Raw genomic sequence first — 11,433 nt, forward strand, 5'->3', positions numbered from 1 at the left:
CACGAAAAAGTGAAGGAAGCTTCACTTCGCTTCAAACAATACATTGAGAGATGTCCAGTACGTGAACGACCACAAGATGACAGACTATCTGTTCTCTTTATTGAGGGACTGAGGAACGACACTCTCAAGAAGGACTTGCACTTGAAAGCTTGTACAAGTTTCGAGCAAGTAACGAGAGAGGCATTGTACTTAGTGGATAACTGTACGGTTTATGGAGAGGTGTCAGCGGATACAGATTTTGCATCCAGTAGCTCCTCCTCCGTAGCGAGCGAGACTACCACTAAAAAGAATGTTCAAACAACAACCATGCCAAATGTAGAGCAAATGATAGAAGATGCTCTAAAAAGGATGGCACCATACCAAAAACCATTGCCAAAACCACTGAAATGGTGTGCGATTGAGCAAAAATGGACAAATCATCCAACAGAGGAGTGTTATTACAACAAAGGGTATGTAAGGGAGCACCAGTATGCACCTCCTGCTCAATTAGCACCACCTCAGATACATCCAGTACCTCGATACCCAACGGGAAATGTACTGGGACCTATGGGGATAGAAAGACCGCAACCGGTATTGGGACAACAACCACCTTTACCAGGAGCAAGACCAGTGGGCGTTAGATATGCACCAACCTTAGAGAATCAGGAAGAACAAGCCTTAGTGCCTGTTCAAGCCTATTATGAAGAATCGGGTGCACACATGTCTCCGATAGTGTATTACCCACCAGAAGAACCAAAACAACCAGAACCATGGGGCATGATGGGGAATGTTGGAATACCAACAATTACAAGTGCTTCTGATGAAGAGAGATACAATTTGGACGCAAGAACCTTGATGTTCATAGCTCATGGGGGGTTAGCAGGACAGAGACCATCCTATCCACAAAGGACGAATCAAATGGGACCAAGACCAACACTAGGACCCTGTTACAAGTGTGGAGGTGACCATCTGATGAATGTTTGCCCACATACGGAAATCATTAGAATTAACGCTTATTGCACTGAGTGTGGGGTTACTCACTTCATTGAGGATTGTTCAAAGAATCCAAACAAAGTGCAAAAGACGACATTGAATATGTTAGAAACTATTCCTACCAGCAGTGGGTCTGAAAATGAAACTCTGATACCAACGCAAGTTGTTACTAGAGCTCAAGCTAAGAAAACCACTAGAGAACCTGAGAATGGAAAGTTAGCGACTGAAGTGGTTAGTCAAGGACCGCGGAGTCAGAAAAACACATGGAAAGCTAGAAAAGCACGCATGAAGTTGAGAAAAGAACGTGAAGACGCTATTCTAGCTGAGGAACTAAAGCAAACTAAAGCTAGATTAGAAAAACTTGAGAGTCAAAACGGGAAACGAGAGATGAGCCCGGAAAGAACGAAACAAAAGTGTATCAAAGAAACAACGAGCTTAAGCTCAGGGGGATCAGTGCTAGTCGACAAAGTACACGAACCATTGGACGCACTGCTAAGAGCTTACGAAGCTAGGTTAAAGAACAACCAAACACAAGAACAGAGGTGGATGACATACCCAAACGCGGAATTGGAAAATCAGAGACTTGAAATGTGCCAGAGAATGATCGAGACTGCACAAGCCTTATTAGAACCACCAAAAGAAACAATGAATTGTGGGAAGGAAAACCCAATTCAGCAAGAGACTATCGTTTCACGGGTAGCTGAAAAGACTCCCAGTGCACAAAAGCCTGAAAATACACAAAGGGATGACCGCGTAGTATTGAACACAACCGATCAGGAGATAGAGAGTTTTCATCCAGTCATACAGAGGAGTTACGGAAAAGATGAGGATTACAATGAATTTTGGAAACAAGTGAGAGAGGCAAACTTTGCAAACGAGCTAAGTTGCCAAGCTAATCAAAAATTGGGAAAAGGACATCAGGAATCCTCCCATAGTGGAATTTGAGGCAGGATCTCAAGTGGACTTGGATCTGCAATCTTACTGGGGAGATGGGGGCTCTGTTAGAACAATGGAGAGCAAACCTCATTCACTGAAAACCTTACCTTCATACTTAGGAGAGTATGAAGCAAAATCCGAGATTAGAGCACTTCCCTCACGAAAAATCTCATCAGAAAAAGTCATGGACTCGCAAGGATTGATAGAGATTTTGTCAACACCAGTGACATGCACTATCACTCTAGCTGAGCTTTTGAGGCTAAGACCACATATGTGGACCACTGTAGGAAAATGCTTGGAGAAATTCGGGATAAAAGATCCAACATCGAGATTGCAAGAGAGCATAGAGGAGCTGAGCAAACCACAAAAGAACGCTAAGCCTGTACCCTTAAACAAGGTCGGAGAGTATTGCGAAGGTGAAGAGGGGAATACAACCTTACCAGTTGAATTCCAAGGAGTGAAGACGATGGCAATACTAGACAGCGGAGCAGGGTAGCCATTGCTACAAAAGAAATCTGGAAAAAATGGGGGAAACCAGCAATAAGGAAGACTAGGTTGAAACTCCAATTAGCAGATGGACACATGGAGAAACCTATGGGTTTATTAGAGAAAGTCGTAGTGACTTCTTGCGGCATTGAATACGAACATACTTTTGCTATTGTCGATTTTGCCAAGGAGAATAACTATGATATCATATTGGGAAGACCATTCATGAGACAGTTGAAAATGGTCCAAGATTGGGGCTACGATCACATATACTTGAGAAATATGGAAACCACTACACGTGTGAACCTGAAAGACCATAGCTACAAAGATGTGAACCGAACACCGGTAGAGGAGTTTGATTCAGCTACTTTGGCGGGATCCGAATTTCCAGCTTGGTTAGGTAAACCCAAGGAGTTATGGATGTGTGGAGCTTCGAAATGTGGAAGTCTAAAACGAGAAGAATGTGTTTTAGAAAGGGCTATCGAAGACGAAACTTATGTAGGAGAACCCTTTCCAGAGGACACGTTTGAACCATTAGAATGGACACACATTCTAGCAACCCTAGATGTTTGTGCAATTCCGGATGGTCCCACAACGAAATTTTGCGACAAGGACGGGTACGACGTGGTTCCGTATTTCATGTTGAGAACTGTACTCAAAAAAGAAACTGAAAAGAACGATACACTGGAAAAGGAAGATGAAGAAGAGGTGTTTCACGACATTCCCGATCATCCTGAGTGGGGAAATGAAGCAGACAACGAGTCAACGGACAATTCAAGCGGAAACGAAGAAACTATAATGGATGTCCGATTTTATGATTTTCCGAACCAAACAAAACAACGCCAGAAACACTATAGAGCAAAGAAAAAACAAAAGGGGTTAGAACCAATCCGATGCCTAGAATAAGAGGAAAAAATCAATTCCTAATGCTAGTAAAGGCTGAAGATTGTGTTAAGGATAAGATTTCTGGAAGAATGAGAGGCAGTGATCAAAAGAGCTTACGAAAAGACAAAAGAGGCTCAAGAAATCAAGTTCAAAATAATGGAACGAAAACTGAAACAGAAAAATCAGAAAAGAACAAGCGCAACAGAGAATACACGGAGTCCAAGTTAGAACGTAGAAACAAGTACAGAGAGCTCAAGAAAACTCTGAAGAAGTTTGGACGACAGAAATTGAGAGTGGAGAGGACGAAAACGTCAAAATCAAGGAAAACATGGATGTTCCCTCTCACTATAGGAAATTCACAATAGAGGATAGGAAGGTGATATTAACCCCACCTATTCGAGAGAGGAAGGAGAACGAATCTTATGACGGACCGGAGGATGCAAAAAAAGTTGATTTAGCAGCTCCAGGTGAGACCTAGACCGGTGTACATAGCCACAGATTTGTCTCCAAGCGAGGAAGAGAGACTTTTGAGTCTTCTCAGAGAGTACAGGGATGTGTTTGCATGGTCTTATAAGGACTTAAAGGGAGTTGACCCATCGATATGCCAACACACAATCCCACTGAAACAAGACGCAAAGCCTAGCAGACAGAGACCATACACATATAATGATACTTTTGCTAAGCGAATCAAGGAAGAGATAGATAAGCTAATGGAAGCTGAATTCATATACGAGATTGAACACACTGATTGGGTATCTCCGATTGTGGTAGTACCTAAGAAGAACGGAAAACTCCGAGTGTGTGTCAACTTAAAGAAAGTGAATGCTGCAACAATCAGGGACAATTATCCCCTGCCGATAACTGATCATGTTCTAGAGCGTGTATCAGGGAAAACAGCATACTCCTTTCTTGATGGTTTTTCAGGATATAACCAGCTAGCCATAGCACTGGAAGATCAACATAAAACAGCTTTTGCAACGGAGTGGGGAATTTATGCTTATCGGGTTATGCCTTTTGGTCTAACCAATGCTCCCGCAACCTTCCAGAGGCTGATGACGCATGCTTTCAAAGAATACTTAAGGCTGTTTCTAGAAATCTACATGGATGACTTATGTGTACATTCTCTTCTGAGAGATGAGCATCTAGAACACCTAAGAAAAGTATTTGAGAAATGTAGGACATATCGCATTTGTCTCAATCCTGAGAAATGTGTGTTTATGGTCCGACAGGGCAGAATTCTGGGACATATTGTCTCACAAAACGGAATATCCACGGATTTAGAGAAGATAAAAGTTATAGTGGATATGCCTAGACCAACCAATGCGAAACAAGTACAGAGCTTTATGGGACATTGTGGATATTATAGACGATTCATTTACATGTACGCTATAATAGGCCAACCACTTTACAGGCTAATAGTGAACTTTGAATGGACAGAGGAGTGTGAGGAATCGTTCAAGAAATTGAAAGAGGCACTCATTACTGCTCCAGTCTTGAAATCACCAGATTGGGAGAAGATATTCCATGTGCATATAGATGCTTCGGCATATGCAATAGGATGTATTCTGGCTCAGCCAGAAGAAGGAAACATGGATTTTCCTATCTGTTACGCCAGTCGACAGCTCAACCATGCAGAGAAGAATTACACCACAACAGAGCGAGAAGGATTAGGAATGATCTATGCTGTGAAAAAATTTCGGCATTATCTTCTAGCCAACAAGTTTGTGTTTTTTACGGATCACCAAGCCTTGCTCTACCTAGTGAATAAACCATGCAATACCGGGAGAATAGTGAGATGGTTCATTATCTTACTGGAATTCGACTTCACGGTAGTAGTAAAGAAAGGAAAAACACATCTTAGAGCTGATCATCTTTCGCGATTGACGAATGGAGAAGACCCTATAGGAGTAGATGACGACATGCCAGACGCGTACTTGTTCAACATAGAAATGATACCGAGGTGGTCTCAAAATGTCGTTAACCTATTAACCTATGGAGGAGAGTTCGATAGAAGAGAATACAACCTGAAACATATTGCTATTCAGCAATCCAAGAATCTTCAATTGGTTGCAGGAAGGTTGTATCAATTGGGAAATGATCATGTTTTACGACTATGCATCAATCCTGAGGAATATAGTATATATCTGCGCGAAGCACATGTTCAGGAATGTGCATTTCATTGTTCAAGAAGGAACACATATAGGAATTTGTTACAATTGGGAGTCTATTGGCCAGGAATGAAAGAAAGCGTACATGAATATGTCACTGTATGTATTGTATGTTCATCAAAACCGCCAGCCGAGTATTCGACATTATATCAGATAATGATCGCTCCAGAATGGAGTCAGTATATTGTTGAATATCTCACAAATAGAACTTTCCCAGAAGGAACGTCAAAAGCTCGTCAGAAATCTGTAGAGACAGAAGCTAGAGATTACGCTTTAATAGGAGATCAACTCTATAAGAGAGGTAAAGACAACCAGCTTAGGATTTGCGCATCAGAGTCTGAGTATGTGATAATCCTGGAGCAAGCTCATGGAGGAGTAGGTGGAGGCCATTTCTCAGGTGATAAGACAGCAAAACTTGTCTTAGCCGCAGGAATATGGTGGCCAACATTACATATGGACGCTGAGGAATACGTTAAACGGTGTGATGACTGTCAGCGGACCAAAGTACCACTTAAAAGAGATGATATGCCGCTTAGACCAATGATGGGGGCAAGAGCTTTTGCAAAATGGGGGATTGATTATGTCGGACCCATTTCACCTCCTGCATATAAGACTCATGCACAATACATCATTGTGGCTACAGACTATCTAACAAAGTGGGTCGAAGCAAAGGCAACTCAAAAAGCAGATGCCAGGACCACGGCACAATTTCTATATGAATACGTCTTTGTACGATATGGATTGCCAATAGAAATTGTGAGTGATCGAGGCACACATTTCATAAATGAAGTGATAAAGATCCTTCTAGATGAATTCATGGTAATCCATAGGAAATCAGCCCCGTATCATCCACAAGCAAACGGACAAGCTGAAGCAACAAACAAAACCATATGCACGGTCCTTACGAAGATTGTATCTGAGTCGAGAACTGACTGGGACCAGAAGTTGCATTCAACATTATGGGCATATAGGGTAGCATATAAAACATCAATAGGAACGACCCCATATAACATGGTTTTTGGGCTAAATGCTATCTTACCAATAGAATTCTTGATTTCAACCTTAAGGGTGGCTAAGGATCTAGAGTGGACAGGGCACGAGCTCTCTGATAGAATAGATGACCTGGAAAAGCTAGATGAGCTTCGCCTAAAAGCAGTAGCTTCTATCTACGCTCAAAAAAGGCGACAAAAGGAATTTTTTGATAAGCATGTGCGGACTAAAGAGTTTAAAGTTGGGGACTATGTCCTAGTTTACACTCTGAAACAGCATGCTAAGAAGCTTAAAAAGCGAGGGATGGGACCTCTGGTGATTAAAGATCTATCACCAAGTGGAGCCGTCAAGCTTGCTACATTAGACGGAGAAGAAATGCCCAATTGGATTAGTGGATGCAGAGTGAAAAAGTATCTGTTGCCGCTAACACAAGACATGCTTCTCAAAATACATCAAGAAAAGCTGCGTGTCCAAAAAAAGAAAAAGATTGTAGAGGAAGCGCAAGCCGAGGCGAAGGAAAGAATGGAGAAAAGAAGACTACTGCGTCAGAAACAGCGCAATGAAGGAGCAATACGAATAAACGCAGTTAGTATAACAGAAATGGGGAATGACAAAGAAGAACCCATCATTGAATGCAAAGTAGGGACCAACCAAATCAAAGCCAGAGCACTATTGGATTCAGGAGCTCAAGCTAACCTACTTTCACTCAGTTTGTATAGACAATTGACAAATGACACTAAACTACAAACTGCCAAGCAAGAGTTAAAGAGTTACTCTGAGAATTCAATCAAAACTGTCGGATGCACAGTTTTACATATACAGATTAACCAGTATGTGTATCCTCATATGTTTTACGTGGTTGAAGACCAAGCTACACAACATCCATTATTGCTAGGACAACCATGGCAGAAGCAATACAATGCAATGATTGACTGGAGTTCTAAATCAGTGCTTATCAAATACGAAGGTGAAAGTCAATCAGTTAAGTTCACCAAAGGAGAAGAGCCAACTCCAAAGGACGAATCCAAAGACAAAGATAAACAACAACCAGAGAAAAAGAAGAAGCAATGGCAACCAAAAGTTTCTATACAACCGGATTACTCTTCGACGAGGAATTCTCAACAGTGGATAAGGAAGACAAGCAATAATATAACAGCTCAACCTTGGAAAAAAACGGAGTCAAAGTTGGTATGGAGACCAAAAAAGGTTGTGCCAGAGAACACAAAGGTGGAAAACAGAGTCTTCAATACCAGACAACAGAGTGATCCCCGACAATCAAGGACAGTGAAACAGATCTGGATTCCAAAGAAGTTCATGACGGCACAAAGCTACAGCAAGCAAATTTGGATCCCAAAGATTTGTAAACAGGAACTCCCTTCAATACAATCAACGGAAACTCCTAGGTATTTCAAGGCGAGGAAATCAACACACAAAACAAAGCAGGTTTGGGTCGCAAAGAGTTTGTGGCAAGCACAAGCAAAGCGGAAGCAGATTTGGATTGTGAAAAAAGACAACAAGGTAATGAAGAATCCATCTACTGATTCTACTACCGAAGTGCCAAAACCAACCCAAAACCCGACCACCAATCCTTCAATCAAACAAAGAGCAGCTTTTTTGGAAAGAATGTTGTATCGTCGCTCTACAATTGCATTGGGAACTTATGACCAAAACAACTACAATGCTTCACCCACAAACAATTCATAGTCGTCCGGGAGGACTCAGACTAGGAGGGGGGGAGGTATACAGGAGCTACAAAGCAGCTACAAGCGGAAAAAACAAAGAAAAACAAAAATTATATTACAAGGGCAGTGTCTTACATGATTTTGCAATTTTTTATGTTTGATTGCGGATATTGATAATATTTATGCCCTTATATACCTTGTTTTGCAACAAGAAGAGATCAAATGATGAATTTGGGTCTCTAGATGTGTAAATATCACTAAATAAGAGTGTTTTTGGAGCTAAAAAGTGGAAAAAAGTGGTAATCCAAGTCCAAAAATCACAAAGAAGTGTATATTCATATACACAGGGTTACCAGCTATTTATCGTGTATGTTTGGAATTTTTTGGCTTCAATTTGCTATTTTCCTTTATTTTTTATGATTTTCTTAATAAAAATAAAAGAAAAATAAAAAAGCAGGTGAAATGAGATCGGAAAAAAGAAAAGAATAGACGGTGATGATCCTAATGACAAGGGCAACCCATGGTAAAAATGGGGTACAATTCTGAAAAAGTTGCGGAAAGCCCGAAATGACAGAATTTTGGCAAAGTGGACAGATTTCTCAGAAACAGGTCAAACGGAGTCCAAATTGAGAAATTTCAAATCCTAAAGTGCATTTCACGACGAGATAGGAGCACATGTCAAATTTGGTAACAAGTGATCCGGGAAGCCCGAAGTTAAGTATTTTTCACTTCACTATCAAGCTCATTTCCACTATTACCTTCTTGGAGAGAGCAAAGAGCACACAGGAGCATCCGACCTTCTACCGCCTTCTACGACTGCTACGAGAGCTCAGAGGACACCAGACATGAGAGGTAGACTCGTTGCCATAAGCTTTTGATGCTTATCGTTAACTTTTGTCGCGAAAACTCACCAAAACCAAGAAACAAGAGCAGACGGGGAATGGGGAGGAACGCTAGGTAGGGGCACAACCGCCTAACCAAACCTTGCAAGAACTTAGAGGTGGGTTACCCTAGTATAGGAGATGAGTTTCTAGCACTCAAAGCTCGAGAAAGAACGACTGGAAAAACCCTAGGTCAACAGAGCCTGCAAGAGGCAAACAGAAAAAAGTTGTCGGAACGACACAAAACTTCTCAAGAAGCTTAACAACATCGAGGGCAATGCAACCATGGAGTATCTCCGGGTTTGGATCACCAAAAGTAGGTCGGAACAACCGATTCGGCGGCGGACACACAAAGCGTCATTTTGGCATAACGGCTAAAATTGACGACCAAATGACATGAAACTTCACAAGCAGCTTCAAATATACATGGATGACTTATGTTTGCAAGCAAAACCCAAAAGAAATCTGATTCACTTACCGATGGTGAAAAAGACGCTTTCGGGCAACCAAATGGGAAAGATGGAGAACGGGGAGCCAAAGTCAAGTTCAACCAAATAGGTGGCTTCACAACATATCCAATGAGCTGGAAATGCAACTCTCAAGAAGAAAAGTTGAAGAAATTCAACTCCAAGGCAAAAAGACGACTTCGGAGACTGAAATGCCTATAAGGGGGCTTTTTAGCTAAACTGATGACTTTTTAAGTTGAAAACTAGTTAGCAGGGCTTAGGGCACTAGCACAAAGCATTCTTTGCACAAAAAGACCAACATTTCAAGAAAAGACATCATACGCGTATGATGTCTCACAGCATGATTTTCACATCCATTTCAACATTTGAGTGCATAGCCTCATTCCACATGTTAATCACATCCTATGAACCAAGTATCATGAGAATTGGAGTTAGAAAACCCAAGGAAAACCAAAAAGACGCAAAGTAGGCCATAAAATTGATTTTTGGTCCTAATTTTGTCAAAATAACTCCAAACTCATTGAAACTTTGTAGGATTGTTGATTAACACATCTACAAGCTATCTGGAACCAAAAAGCACCATTTTGACACAAAAGACATCATACGCGTATGATGTCTATTTGCACTTACAGAGCCAAAAATGCTCATTGTCATCATACATCCATTATATATATCTAATACATGCTACATATGAAGTTTGGAACCATTTGGTCAAGTGGATCACCCATTTAGCCCAATTAAGAGAAAATCCTTCATACAAAGCCTATTTTTGTCCCAAATCCAACATATTCAAGTCCAAACCAAGATTTGAGTATAAACAGTCCTTCACTAGCACATGGAGAGTCCACAGAACCAATCCCATGAAAAATTGATGAAAAAGACATCATACGCGTATGATGTCTCCAGAGATTTTTAGTCCAAATTCTATCCAAACTTGATAAATCCACTGAATAAGCCTATCTAAAGCCAAATCCAAGCTTATAGAGAAATTTGGTCCAAAAATACACTAAAAGACATCATACGCGTATGATGTCTCACTATGTGATTTTGGCACCTCAGGGCTTCAACCACCAAACAGAAGTGTTCTACATGCCATTTGAAAGTAATCCACCAAGTTTTACCCAATTTGGATCATAAAATCCATTTCCCTTTCAAAATTTTGCCAAGAGCCTGAACTGGACTAAACTGGCCAAAACTTGACCAAATGGGATCCAAACTCAAATCCAAGCATATGATACTCATGTATACACTATCAGCTACAAGCACAACCAATATGAAGTCATTCTGACACAAAAGACATCATACGCGTATGATGTCTCAAGCATGTTTCTGAGCCCAGTTGCATATTTTTTCACCTACATTGCATCCTTAGGCCCTGAATAGCTCATGTTTCAATTTTCAAGTCATTTGAATAGTTAAAAGCTTCATTTCGGCTTTCAGTACTAAAAAGACGCTAACTTCTGAAATTGGAGTTACAGGATCCATGGATTCCGCTAAGTCATCGGCAACTAAGAGAAAAAGACCAACCTTCAAAGATGCTCTTGCAGAAGCAGAACCTTTTGATATTCCAACAGAAACCCTCAAGCCAACCAAGACTTGGGTGGAGGAAGCAGTACTAGAAAAAGAGGGAATAAAGATCTACCAGGGGACTTTCAGAGATCCTCAAGGGCAATCGGTCGATGTACCTATGATCCCACAAGAATTAGTGGATTATAGCAGATCAGAGAACATAAGCAGATACCTGGAAAAGGCTGACTTACACAGGTTCTTCACCTCGAGACCATCAGGTGTAGACACAAGAAGAGTGTATGAGTTGGCAACATCCATTCAGAAGGATGGGAAAGCCACGTTGACAGCCATGGATGGAGAAACATTTGAAGTACAGATCACTCCACAGCTCATTGCAGATGCATTGAAGCTGCACAACAAAGGGAGTTTTGTCAGAGAAAGAAGGGAGGCCATAGAG

This window comes from Adiantum capillus-veneris, chromosome 21 (assembly GCF_014529385.1).
Source record: "Adiantum capillus-veneris isolate H3 chromosome 21, ASM1452938v2, whole genome shotgun sequence".
Taxonomy (NCBI): domain Eukaryota; kingdom Viridiplantae; phylum Streptophyta; class Polypodiopsida; order Polypodiales; family Pteridaceae; genus Adiantum; species Adiantum capillus-veneris.